Genomic DNA, 14,099 nt, shown 5'->3' with positions numbered 1-14,099 from the left:
GGAGATACACGAAGACGACCGGTAGCCAATAAGTGATATCGAATCCAAGGACGATCATGGGACTTTTTTACAAGAGCTAAAATTACATTTCCCATGCAAATTGAAAAGGCAAACGCAATAATCATTAAAATAATATTTCATAAATATTTTTGGATCTTGGACACACATCTTCTTATCCAAGATGTGCGCTAGGTTGCTTCATAACTTACTCACACAACATTAAATACCATAACCTAAAAAGCATCTGACGTGACGGTGAGTAAGAATGTTTCAAATAATAACAACAAATTATATAATAAATACGTGTATTCTCAATTTCTTATATGGCATCAGCTTGATGTCTAAATGTCCAATTGGACGGAAACGGTAGTAAAAATGCTGTTGCTGATTCATTATTTAAACACATATCAATAATAACAAATATCAAATAGCGTTTCTAGCTTTAAAAATATACCCTACTAGCTGTCCCATTGTAGCATTTGGCAGTTGCAATTTGCTGAATTAAAAGATTAAAAACATTATACAAATATGCAATACGTAAATAGGACTTCATGGACATACCCTGCACGTAGTAAAACCTTAGACTTTGCAGTGGTAATTTTCTTAAAACCAAAAGAGATTGAAGCGAAAAGTAAAAAAAAAATTAAGGGTTTTGGCTGTGTGCGAGTGCAACTCATAACTCATAGCTCATGCTTGATCAGGCATAATTGGGTATTTTAGAATATGAAGTAGAAAAAATAAATTTGGAATATTTTTTGATCAATTTTTATTTTTAACTGACTTGTCACCTTCGGTAGGTATACTTTTCTTTGTTTGTTTAAATTTTAATTATGACTCATTCATTGCGTAGGTGTTTATACACATACCTCTTCATAGCTTTTTCAATACAGATGCTGGCTAATATATATAAAATAATTTCAATATAAATTATTAATTTAAATCAAATACAAATAACTAATGTATATTAAACAGCGACCATCTGTATTAAAAAAGCTACGAAGAGGTCTTTGTATTAACACCTACGTAATGAATGAATCATAATTAAAATGTAAATACAAAGAAAACTGTTCCAACAGAAAACAGTTACCGTAAAAAATATTTATAACACAACGGACACGTTATAAAAGCTTTCTTTATAATTAAAAGCTGTTGACGCAAAACGACAAGGAATGAATATGAAAATTAAAAAAGGTTCCACGCGACCTCCACTCATTTCAATGCCTTTCTATTTATTTATTGCGGCTGAAATGTCACCTCGATTATTCGTATTTAATTCTAAAATTGGGTTGTTATTTTTACATCTCTGTCCTGTAGCTCATTCAATAATAACTAATTTTTTTAATAAAATAATAAAATATCTCTTTTACACGCCATATTAGGCTGTTGTTTTAACAATATTACATAAAATGTTCAAACTCTAAATTTTCGTTTATTGTGGAGTTCAGATTCACATAATTTTTGGAAACCGTATTGTATTATCTGCAGGAAAACAGGGTCTAAAATTACGCTAGATTATAGTTTCTAACTAAACAGGGCTGAAACCCAAAAGACGGATAAATTAAATTCGAAAATTTGTGTAGTCTCACAGGGGACACCTGTGTATCCTAGCATTTAAAAAAAGCAACAAGAAACTAACCAGTGATTAAAAATTGTCAAAATATAATTTTAATGGAAAATCTTACTGACACAGCTCAGATAAAAGCAGTGCTGTAATATATAATATTATGCAACAAATTTGATAAACGCCACTTTATCTTTTTATATAGTCGGAAGTTTGATTTGGTACCATCAGAATGAGTGTATAATAAACGAGTGACTGGAAATATCGCGATTGCTCCCAAAGATGTGACTCAAGCACCAGAAACGCCCGCGGTGTCTTTTTCTGTACGTTTGATCAATGCATACTGATAATGCGAAAAAATATTTAGAATTTTTGAGTAATGTTTAAAATTGTTTCAACTCCGTGCTCTAAACTACCCAATTAAGCACTGCTCAGAAGTGTGATTTTAGTCACTGATGGCATTTTGACGGTTGGCAACTCTGATTGTCACTTAATACGTCATTCGGTCAATATATTCATGATGGTTTTTCAAAAATGTACCCAAAAATAATAGTAAAAAAAGGTAAAAATGATAACTCGTGACGAAAGTGTTCTAAAAGGGACTTAACGAAAATAAATCGAGCACTTTCTCTTAATTATAAATGCAGTTGAAACAACTCACGTATTACTATTATCAAATTAGAACACTATAGACACGCTAATGGTAAACGTCAATAAATAATTTTTGATCTTTTTTTAACGTATTATGAAAACTGCGTGTCACAGCACAGTTTCAGGCAGATGTGAAAACATCCACGACCTACGTTCAATAACGAGATAAGCAGGCTTATCAGGCTCTGAGGATGACTATATAAGATGTAAAAATATTATGGCATTTTTGATTTGCAAAATTACTATTCCAATCAGACTAGCCCAATGAAAGTTGTTAAAGCACCTGAAATTGTCTTCGTGATAATTGCTGCTCTCTCTCTCTCTCTCTCTCCCCCCCCCCCTCTCTCTCACTCTCTTTCATGCAGTACATCGAAAACACTTGCAGAAAGAATTAACTAAGTTGACTGCACATTTTGGCAAAAACTTTAACAATAAGTATTATTATAATAATTGCGAATACCAAAATAAAACATAATAGGGTTAAATAATAAATATTCATTTTTCTTATGTATTGACTACATACCTGCTACCGAATTTGATAATATTGTATATTGTGTACTGAAGATAAACACTGGCACTTATTGAGAAATTTTTGCGTTAATTTCAAACTAACCATACGTTACGCGTACCATTAGTTTTGATGCGCAAATAGATCTGCAATATTTGCCCATTACCAGTAGTAAATTAACCACTATAATTAGAATTATGTTAACTATTTTACCAAGTACTTAACAATTTTGTTAATTGCCGGTTGTAGTACCTGTTCTTCAGGCTTTGGCAAAGGAACTAAAGATTGGTGATCCTGTATTAGGTACTAGATAGAATATGTACTAGCTTCTTTGAGTGCGTGTATACCAGTTTAGGATGTTATCAGCAGAATGCAGATGTTTAATCGTCAATTAAACAAAAAAAACCAGATTAAATCACAATTGTTTCAATGTATGCCTATCGGGTGTCTTCTCCAAAAAGTGTTTTACCATTTTTACGATATTTAATTTTTCAAAAATTATACCTACTATTGCGTGCAGTCGTGTGTATTTTTAGATTTACTTGAAGGAATATTTGAATTGGTAGAGGGAGATATATCACTGTCCAACACTTCCATTAATCAAAAATATTCAGCAAACAAATTTTTCGAGACGCTCTTTGTTTTCACTTATTTGAAATTTTTTATTTTGGGACACCTCACGTATCTCAGTTGTGTTTTAACAGGTCTAAAACGTACGAATTGTTTCTTATGTATCTTTTTACGTAGAATTCAGTAGCGTACTTATTTTTTAATTTTATGAAATGAAGCGCAAGTAACAGCTTATAAATTTTGTAATGTTTTATTTGTCATATTTTAGACTTTTAGAAATATGTTATTACTTATTCTTAGCTCGTTTCCAAAAATAATCAAAATTATTTCAAAATTTAGGACCGCATGTACTTTCAAATAACATAAAAACTAGACACTCTATACTCGATTGTTTTTCATAAACTCGATTAAATATTTTTTGATCTCTCATTAACGTGCTAATACGAGTTCTAGGCATATAACCGGAAATATTACCATTAACCGCGATATTATTATTTGCAATTAGGGGTTTTTGCAGTTTTTTGAAAATTTACAACACTGATCACATACAAATAAAATTTATTATTATTTATTACATTTCAAACGTCACCTATTCACCGCTAAATTGTTGTTGCCTTTAATAAACTTTGGATTTTTATTTTCCGACTAGCATCCCAGAAAATTTGCTTGATTTGTTGCTTTACTAACCAACTATCGTTAGTTATGGTCTGTTCATAGATATAAGAAAGTGACCAATTGCTTTTGAATGGGATTATCCAAGGGTGGTCATTAACATGCAATGCAACAAGATTATTAGCTAAAGTTTCGGAATTTAAATACAGGTAAAATTGTGGTCCGTAATAGAAAGTAATTTGATACCTACCTGTGTTTAATATTCTTTGGTTTGGTATACTACTTAGTTGGGTTGACTCAACTGATAAGTGTAAAACAAACGCGCCATCAAAAAGAGGTAAAAGAATAACTATTTTGCATGCTGGCTCTAAAGATGGTTGGATTCGAAAATCGACTTTCTCTGTCTGCGAAAAATATTAAAGATTCTTCTCTGTAGTACCATGACCACCGCTGACTGATTTGAAAGTTGGTTTAAAGACAAACTAATTCCAAACATTCCTCCTAATAGCGTCATTGTAATGGACAATGTAAGTTATCACAGAAGACAATTGACTAAAACCCCTTCCTCATGTGACACAAAAACAACAATCCAAAAATACATGTATAATAAAGACATTTATTTTCACGAAGATTATACCAAAAAGCAATTAATTGAGGTTCTACAAAGCTTGAACCTACAAAAGGAATACGTCTGTGTTAAGTTTATATTTTATATAAATACAACAGAAATTTCGAAAACTAGAGAAGTAAGTACTTTGACAGCAACAGTATTTTTTTATTGAAGTATGTTTGTGTATTTTTATTTCTGAACCAAAAAAAAATTACATATAATTTGTTTCCACGACGATAACTAATCTTAATTAACAATAATATATATTTGTTAAGTGTCGAGAACATTTTTCAAAATGATTTTCTAAACGGCAATGAAACTACCGCAAAAGTTTAACAAGGCCTCGGATTTCCATCTGCAAATTTACGTGCACGTCAAAAAGCATAAAGTATCTGTGTGTTATCGTCGCCTCAACCGGAAGTACATCAGAATATTCTCATTGCATGTCGATACTTGGAATTAAGTAGAAGTCTCGTCCTCGAACGGAAATCGAGAATCAATAGCATGGTTAACCTAATTTCGTCCTATTATCAAAAAACTAATTCGGTTGACAGACAGACAGTGTTTTTGAATGTAGTTTTACAATATTTTAAAACTTTTAGACGAATAAACAACGAACATGTTAGCCCTATTACCGACAGTCACCAATTAGGACACTATCCAAAAACCCACCAAAATACCAAAAATCTTGTGTTTTCTGGAGTTTGAATAGGCACAAAATAGTATTTTATAAATAATTTACAATTTTATAATACTTCGAATGATTTAGTGTGCGTTAAATATCGAAAACACAAGATTGAGCCAATAAGCAAAGTAGAAGCAAAAATAGCTCCGAAAACTGACCCCAGTAGAAAAAACTTTCGCCGTAGCTGAAATTAAAAAATCCCTTCAAAATAGCAAAGGAATATTACATTCTGAAAACACAAAGGTTGTTTCATCATTTTTTAGTAAGGTTATTGTATAATTTTAAAATTTGAAAATTTATATTGTATATTGTTAAAATTTCGAATACAAGAAATCGATTAGTTTTTTTACAACAAATATTGAAATTTTTTGGTTTGCTTTTGGATCGAATGCATTGGGAACTAGATGTTTCTGTTACCTTTCGGATATTGTGTAAATAATTTCATCGACGGGTAAAAATTTTCATCTGAAAAGAGAATATCAACTTTTGGTACGTTTTTTATAAGGGAAACCCATAGCTATACCCATTTCTTCACAAACAGACAGTCTGCATCCATGTATGTAGATTACGCATGGGAATTTCGAACAGGTACATGTGAACAATATCGGATATGGGGAACGATCGCTATTTGTCGCTATGAAAAATCCCACGGTCTGGCTTAAGCGTCCTAACGGCTACGATGCCCCTGTACAAGCCAGCAGGGTCGGGCTTCGTTACAGCGTGAGATAGTAATAAGTGTATCATTAAATAAATTGAGTCTTTTCAGACAAGCAGTAGTGTTTTTTTTTAATCAATTTGTGTCAATTTACTGCGAAATAAAATATTCTCTGTACCAAGTTAATATTGGTTATTTTTTTTTATACTAACTTGTAGTAAAAGCAAAAAAAAAATGTGCACCATTCCAGTAATTGAAAAATATTTTTTTAAAAAACTAGACGAAATGTATCCCAAAATCTTTTGCAGATAATTCTTAAATGGTATTCTCCAGTTTGACAAAAGCAAAAAAATTTCCATTTAATTTACATCAAATTATTTTTCTTTATCGAAATGGTAAAAAGAAAGTCTGTCTATATTAAACGTTATATATAAAGCGAACTAAATGGCAATTTTCACAAAAGCGCCTTTACACGGAGTTCCACACTCAGTTCTGTATGCTTTGAATATGTGGTTAAGGAAGCGGCAGAATTTCGCCAGCTTCAAATCTGATTTTGAGCGTAAATGGAGAATATCTTTCGTATCTAAAGAATTTCCTTGAATATAACAATTCACAATTTCACAAACATTTTAGAAAATTTTAATTTAGCGTGCTATTTTGGACAAATTATTGTTATTAATTTGGTCACATACTGGAAAATGTACACATCTATAAAATCGTAAACAGGCTAAAAGAAAGCAATATCACCTACTGAGTTTTAAATTTGAGGAAAGAACGAGGCAATAACATTATGAAAAAGCTGACACATGGCAAAAAATTCAACACACTACTAACAACTCCACACGTCCTTTTTGTGATGTTTTAATATTGGGCATTAATTAATATTTCATATTAACACAATACGTCACCAATTTATGATTATTTGTTTCGTCATTAGATTTATGATTTTCCTTGCACCCTCCTGAAAACGGGCTAGACATAAACATTTTAAATTTGCCTTCGAATTTATCGCGATGGAAAATTCATCTTTTATGAACTAGAAAACATCAAACTTTACGACAAGGTTTATGGCCCGTAAATTGGAAACGCGCCACCACTCTAAACTACGAAAATAAATAATCGGCCTGGAAAACCTACGTTTAGTTGCATACTAATTAGATTCCTTTAAATTTATTTTAAAGGTTAATTCGATCCCGAAGACATTGTAAATATGGAATCGACCAATATAATATTTAGTGAAATTCACTTAGTCCCACCCTGTCGGAACGGTTACCACAAATTCGATCCGTCTTTCGGCACTATACCTATTTTATAATTTTCTCGGGAGAAACGAAAATCAAAATACAGAAGCAATTATAGGTTTTGAAACTATATTTTGACCCTTAAAATATAAAAATACATATGCATGTTAGGTTTTTATGTTATGGTATATATTTTATATCTCAGAATAAAAAATTTTATTACATTACTTTTTTAAAAGGATTTCGTGACAAACTTCTTTATTCGTTTGCCAGTTTGATGTGATGATTATTCACGAAAAAATGTGGAAAGGTTGATGGCCATAAAACAGTTACTCGTAACCGAATGGTTCCGAGAGACAAAGTTTCATGGTTTAGTGCATTTGGATGACTTAACGATCACTCACGACAAAAATATTTGGACTATCATTCTTAACAAAATATTTTTTATTGGCCATATAATAAATAATATAGAAGATGCGGCGCAAGAAGCTAATATATAAATAATAAATATTTCACATAACAAAAATTTTTAAAACTAAGGCAATAGGTGATGATAAATTAAATATTACTCTAATACAGTTTTGTTGTCCTTTTATAATGACTTTTATTATTATTTATTATAAACGAATGTATATTGAACTCTTTCCAAAATCTTGGAAGTATGCAAACAAAATCTCATTTAAATCACTGAGGTCTATTAGCATCCTTCCTACTCTTTCTAAGGTTTTAAAAAATATAATTGATAGGCAAATAAGAAAATTCTTAGCTCATTTTGATATATTAGCTACAAAAGCATCTGGATTTGGGGAAAAATTATAGTTGTGAGAGTTCTTTGCTCGATATTAATGATGATTTACTCCAGACATCGAATGAAGGCAGAATTGGTACCCTAATTTTGTTAGACTTTAGCAAAGCTTTTGACATGATCAATTGCTTATTTCAATTTTACACTACATTGGGCTTAGTAAAGGTGCACGCGTGTTTTTAAGTTCGTTTTTAGAGTTTAACACGTGTTCTGCGACAATGTGTATTCCGAACCGCTCTCCGTTGAGTTAGGTGTACCACAAGGTAGCATATTGGGTCCCTTGTTCTGTACAACCTATAAGTTTAACTTTGTAAAGGCTTTAAAATATTGTAATTATCACCTATTTTAAAAAATACATACTTCCATTTCTAGCATTGCTGATTGTGTTACGTTGCAGAGGTCAGTAGATATACTCTTTGACTGGTGTATCTCAAATGAATTGAGTAGATATATGTAGATAAATGTAAGGTTCTAAGCTTTACTCGTAAGAAAGAAACTATCGATTTTCAATATAGAATCTCAAATATTGTTCTCCGACGTAGATACTAAAGATCTGGGCGTGCATTTCGATCAAAGACTTATATTCGTGAACCACATAATGACATTGCTGCTTTGAAGGCCCTGTATTTTAGCTATGTTCGATCTAAGCTTGTGTGGAAAACGATTTACTCTTGTCATAGTTGAGCGGTCGATGGTGTACAGAAAAAGTTTTTGAAGTATCTGGTGTTCAAAACAGAAGGCGCGTATCCACCGAGAGGCATAAACTACGAATTTTACTTGGAAAAATTTAATATGAATAGCCCGGAATGTAGACGGAAGTGTGTGTCAGTTATCTTGGTTTATAAATTGATACACAACATTATAGATAGTCCGAATTTAATATTGTATTTAGATATTCGTGTAAATACCACGGCTCAATTCGCGCACCAAAGACAAACAAACCTATTAAAAAATTGTAATTGTGTTTCGGACATATTTAACTGTGGACTGAGGGAATTGAGAAATATGTGTTTGATGTCTAGCCGTCGCTAACTCGAATCAAGATCTATGGTTATTCTAATTTCTTTGGAGCTCACTTTGTCAACCTGCTCGAACTACTCACTAGAATAGGTCAGGTTACATTATATTACATTGTTTTCTGTTGAGCAATAAAGCTATTATTATTATTATTATATTATTATTATTACTATATGCTGACGACACTCAAATGTACTTTTCTCTGCAGCTAAATCCAACTAAGTCGTCGGTGTTGGTTTTTGGAAATGGCACCCAGGTACATAATATCGAAAACAAAATGATCATAAAAATGAATGACACTCCTATACCATACTCAGATACATCGAAAAGTTTAGAATTGATTTTGGACTCTAGGCTGCGGTTCAAGGATCGCATTACCAATTGAAAATATGAGAATTTAAAGCTAATATACAAAGAAACTACTTTGCGAATCCATTGTTATATCACAGTGTAATCATTGCTGTGGTGTGTACGCAACCTTCCTGGACGCTACTGACCAATGTCGTATCCAGAAAATACAAAATTCATGTTTGCGGTTTATTTATGGAGTTCGCCGATCATATTTCTCCATACTTCTCTGTTTCGGGTTGGTTTAACATGTGCAAGGGGTTTAGGTTACACCGTGCTACATTCTATTCAAAATTAATTAAGTATAAATCTCCTGAGTATCTTTTTAACAAAATCACTTTTCGTACACATGTTCATGACTTGAATCTAAGAAAAACAATTAGATTGAGAATACCACATCGAAAAGAAATGTTTTAAAGATCGTTTTCTTATAGCATTGCACATACAATAAATAATTTAAGGCTTTTAAAAACCGGTATAAAAAATATCTTCTTGGAACTGAATAATTTCTGTATCGGAAAACCACTCTTCCGTTTACCCTTTCCTCCTCCTTTCTCCTTTGTCATACGTCTTCTCTCTGTTTATTTGATACATTTCTTTCTTGTTCTTGAGGTAATATGATTTACGTCAAATTTAGGCATGAACAGTATCTGGCTTTGCTGGATGTCTGGGTTTTATTACGCCTTTTGTTTGGTACCATCTTATATTTTGCAGTATATGTATATTTGGCACAGCAATAAATGTATTATTATTACATTTCGAATATTTAAGAATAATAACATCCATATGAATGCAAAAGTGAGGTTTGCTTAGTTTGGTGGCTGGTTGCAGAATTTAATTGTTATTTATTTTTCAAATGATAAAAATGTCGTTAGAAAATTAATTCGTATTTTTAAGTATCCGACTATCAACGCCTCGTTGCTGTACCAGTCCTCTCTGGATATTTTTCTTAAACAAATTGACTGCGTTTTCGTAGTGTGTGAAACCAAAGAAACCTGTTAAGCGACCGCGAACTGCAACTGCAAAGGAAAATCAGAATACCAAACAACGGATAATAGGAGAGAAAGCTTTGAAAAAGAACGGGTATCGGTTGTACTAACAAGTTGTGAGATATTTCTCATAATAAGATATAAATGCAATGGGTACATGGCTTGTATTAAACCGGTATTCAAAATCTATTTTAAGTAAAAATCGAACAGATTTCACTTTACCAACATTACATCCATTTAGGTTTACATGTTTTAAAACAGTTGCAGCAAAGATAAATTGACGAAAAAAAGCGAAGTATTTGGTTCCAGTGTCAGATAAATTATAGAGGGTGGTTCACTCTTCTTTTATGACCATAATTTTTCTTTATCGCCAATTTTTAAATAACAAAGTTGTTTGTTTGAATGTGCCACATGCGATGAAAATATTTGTCATTCTGCAGGGTATCTCATAAGTGTCACACAGCACCAAAATTCATTATTTTATATCGAATACCCGGTATATAATTTCATTTTTATATTTCTAAGAAAATTATTAGGTATCTTGATTAATTTAAATACTTTGAAAGATGTAACAACATTTTGGACAATGCGCCTTGGAAACACAAGAATCCTTTCAAAATGATTGAAAATTGTATTGGTATTGAAAATTGATTTATGGCTTACAGGGTGTCCAAACTTTACCAATCAATTACATCATTTTCGAAGATGAAAATACCACAAGCTGTATATGATTGCATTTTCACCTATTTTCAACGGTTATCTTGTTATTTCATATTCAAGAGTCAATGAAAAGAGAGAGTTCTGATTTTAATAAAATTTGGCTTTATTTTAAGGAGTTAGGGAGACTCTAAAAATGACCACATAAGTCACCTGAGTTTAAGTCTTTGCATTTTCCCACCGATGAATATTCTTGTTATTCTATGTTTTCTATTTTAAGGCGATGTTTGGCAAAATGAACATAGCAGACGGCAGAAATACGGTATAATTATAAGGTACATGAAATCATAACAGGAAAATTGAATCTACTGTAATAATCAAATAAAAACATAAAAAAAATCCTGACAGACCAGAAACAAGAAATACAAAATGGATATAAACGAAATAACAACAATTGTTTCTATATGACAACATTTTTGTTCCAACATTTATTAAACTCTATTATTATTCCCGTAATAAACCTTCGATGTGCGTCTGGATTTAAAGTCGGAAAGGCACTGCAAACACATGAGTTCTTTTATATGGTCACGGAATATTCAAGAGCTGCAAACCGAGTGATCTGGATGGCTAGTTCCTTAACTGTTTTGAAGTAAATAGAACTATGGACATGTTAAACTTGATCAAAATCAATACTAACTAAAAAAACTATCGGGTTTGACTGACTTAGAAAATGAGGCGTAGCAAGAAAACCTTTGAAAATAGTTTTAGAATTAGAATTAGAATTAGATTGTACATCTCTCTATAGGTGCAAGGTGCAAGGTGCTGTATTTCAAACACCGAACTTTTGCGTCTTTGAAAATGATGTAATTGAGTGATAAATTTTGGACACACTATAAGCAATCCCAATTTCGAATGAACGATTTTTTTGTTTGCGTTTACCATGCAAATGGGGAAACCTGAAAAAATCCTACTATGAATTTTTTTCCAAATCCAAAAATGAAATAATATACAGGGTGATTCTACATTTAATATTTTTCGATAAAATAGACTCTTACGAAAATATAAAAAACCCCGTAGTTGTGACCTGCCCTGTATACATAATATTCGTATAGTTAGTATAGTTCGATCAAATTCTTAAAGTTTTAAACAAAATTAAATCAGTTCGTAAACTAGAGAGTAAAAGCCTTTATTGACTACGTTAATACTGAGATTTGTCGTTTCATTTTATTATTTATTATTATCATTTTTATTTATTTTTTTTATTTCTATTATATCGCTTTATTTACAATACATCTTTTCCGCACTATTTAATAGTGTCAAAATTTTAGTAATCCTCGAAGTAGATGTTTGGCATGAGGAATAAATAATATTTCTAATTCCAAAATTTGGGAAAAAATTTATAAATTGTTTTAAAATGACAGCGAGGTCGCAATTTTAGTGTTGTTTAACAGGAAACACCTATATATTATTTCTATTTTTTTCGATATTTTTTTAAATTTCTAAATTTCCATCACCTTCAACACTGTCGGCCACTTTTTTATTGGTTAATTGGTGTTTTTTGCATTATGCATTTTTTAATAAAAAATTTTACTTTAATGATTTTTAATTTTGTATGTTTGTAAAATCGGCGGTTGAATTTAAGCTTGTTCGGTCCTTTTAGATGTAAAACGACAAAAACATAAAATTCTGACATAACTTTTTAAAATTATCTGTAATGTTAGTCCTCAATTAACTTCCGGGCGCCTATTGAACATTGCATGACATTAAAGTTACCACGTGGGGTCTAGGTAAACGAGACGACAACAGTCTAGACTAAAAGAAGACAGAGATGACATAAGCCGATCAATAGCAGAGCAAATTCGGAAGACGCAACTTGCGACGTACGACAGCCGCTCGTAGATTTTATTATTTTTGTTATAAATAGTTAATAACAAAAATGTTCGTTTAAAAACATAACATATTTTTATATCATGTCCCTTTCTGACTTTATTCAATGAACGTTAATAAGATGAGTCTCCGACGTCCGACCAAATTGTTTATAAAAATGCCATTTAAGTAACGAGTTTGTTGCACAACAACATACTTTAATAATTTAAGGCAATAAGAGAGGAGGATTTAAGCGGCAGAAGGTGTCAATGCTTTTCAATTCGGCCTTGTTACCATAAAAGCGGACACCTCAGCAATCTCGACGGTTTTTTTTTCGAAATTTAATCCCAAATTTAATCCATACAGAGTTTTTATCACACAACATATTCCAAGAAATTCGACCTCCAATTAAACCGCAAAATAGTTTTCTCTGTTATCAGGTGCCACTCACCTATATTTTGCAATGATGGGCTGGTATCGACCAAATGCCGAACAAGTGCATTTCACAGAAACAAACGTTTTGTAACTACCCGCCCATGTATGCCACGTAGCACGAGATTTTTTTTTGAAATATATTAAAATAAGGAATAATAAATTATTCGCTGTTTTACATCAAACCCGTGAATTTCCGCGCCTTGTACTTTCGCGATTTTGTCTACACTAGATCCCGTAGATAAATTCTCGGAGGTGTTTCCAGCGCACATACCACGCAGGTGGGAGAGAAACAAACCTACGCGAAATATTTTAGTCCGAGAGAGACGGGCGTTTCGCGTAAGGCAAGTTTATATGGCGAACAGGCTCGACAATACCAGCCCAGTTATTTTAGAATATCACGCTCTCCCTCGCACACGTACTCCGTAGATCGTGAAAATTCGTTTCAAGAGACAGAGAAAATTTGATAAGAATTTATATCGGGCAAATCCGAAACCATCCGCCATCTGGTGTTCTGTTTATAAAACATGGAGATCCGAAACACTTATTAGTAAAATTTTCACCATTGTTTTAGAGGGGGCGCATCGTCCTGTAGACAAAATTAAATCAACACCTACATTGGTTAAACATATTCGCAAAGCAATACAGATAGAAAAAAAATAGGAGCAGCGAAAGCGAGCAATGTATAAATTAAATGGTCGTATAGAACAACTTATATGAGAGCTAAACAAATATTACAGTAGTGCGTTATGAAACGTTTTCACGTTTCCAATTCATGCGTTTTAAGTTATTTTAATTGGTCTAAATATCGCGAGATGAAAGCAATGGAAGTTCTGTCACTGTTTTGTATTGCCTAGGAGACATATTTAACATACCTTGATAATTATTTTTT

The 14,099-nt window shown here is 32.1% G+C and overlaps 1 protein-coding gene across 1 annotated transcript in view; it reads right to left on the bottom strand.

Annotated features, from left to right (window-relative positions):
- The window catches only part of LOC132703471 (protein numb), a 37,109-nt gene extending 23,682 nt beyond the window's left edge, over positions 1–13,427 (bottom strand). Inside the window, exon 1 of the mRNA XM_060672742.1 lies at positions 13,227–13,427. The gene's annotated coding sequence lies outside the window, so the exon portion shown is untranslated. The remainder of the gene's footprint in view (positions 1–13,226) is intronic.
- Positions 13,428–14,099: the final 672 nt, after the last annotated feature.

Source organism: Cylas formicarius, unplaced genomic scaffold, assembly GCF_029955315.1.
Source record: "Cylas formicarius isolate icCylForm1 unplaced genomic scaffold, icCylForm1.1 PGA_scaffold_6__28_contigs__length_40554024, whole genome shotgun sequence".
NCBI classification, from domain to species: Eukaryota; Metazoa; Arthropoda; class Insecta; order Coleoptera; family Brentidae; genus Cylas; species Cylas formicarius.
This window is presented reverse-complemented; position numbering and strand designations above follow the sequence as displayed.